Raw genomic sequence first — 1,138 nt, 5'->3', positions numbered from 1 at the left:
ATTCGAAGGCGACGATGAAGAATTGAAAGTATGATGGGATATTTTTCAGGCATATTCGAAATTATATTATTATCATTTTAGGTTGACGAATAAATAACTTTGTGGTAGTAGGGAATGTATTGATATTTATGAGTTGAAATAAATTTGTTTGGTTGATATATTCTTTGAAGTACTTTTACAAATTTTAAAGTTGTAAAAAGTCAGTAAATATATTTATTTATTTATTTTAAAATTTTAATTTACAAATATCTATTTTATTTTCTGCATTCAGTTTATGTACACTTTACGCAAAGGATAATGTTCCATAATCAGTTTTATTTAGTAGAGAACACACTTGCAGTGTAAACAGCGATTGTTGTTTTAACGTCCATTTGATGGTTTAGCTGACTTCAAAAAATGTGAACAGTTGAATAATCATTTACATCATGATAAAATTTAACTGTTTTGTTTTGAAAATCCTTAGCATTGGAAATAGCTGTGTTTATTTTGTATCTTTCTCTATTTGAAGGCATTCTATTTAAGTATGTATTGATGTGAAACGAAACATCTGCAATTTGTGCATGTATTTTAACCTTTAAGATGTGCATTATTTACTTGAAATGTCATGCTTATGCATTTGTTGCCCTGCATTTGAATAGAAGCCGGGTTTTGCAATTTCATTTTCTAAACATTTGTAAAGTCCATAAAAATTTTGATAAATATTCGCTCTTGTAAAATATTTTTTCAAAGTACGGTATACGTTGAAGACGAGTATGTACTGTAGCATTATGCAAAAGTTTGTAAATGAAGATAAGAACGGTTTGAAACAAATATCACTAATAAGATCATCAGATATGTTTGAGTTTCAATACGAAATACATTCGCATAGCTACAAATGGAGTTTCGATAAAAACAAATTAGTCAGTCGAAGATGTGAATTCAATTTTTATTTATCTCATGAAAATATAATAAAATGATTAGTTACACTTTTTATTTAACATTTTTTAAAGAAAATTTTAGCATTCAATTTTCGAAAAACCTTTTAAGTTTATACCAATGTTACTTGCGCGTCATTAAAAGCATTAAGTTTTGATAATCTTTCAAACTAGTTTTATTAATAATTAGGATGAAGTAGGAAAATAACAAATTTAAATAATAA

The sequence above is a fragment of the Trichinella spiralis genome (genome assembly GCF_000181795.1).
Source record: "Trichinella spiralis strain ISS 195 chromosome Unknown Scfld2, whole genome shotgun sequence".
Classification (NCBI taxonomy): domain Eukaryota; kingdom Metazoa; phylum Nematoda; class Enoplea; order Trichinellida; family Trichinellidae; genus Trichinella; species Trichinella spiralis.
Note: the sequence above shows the minus strand (reverse complement) of the source record.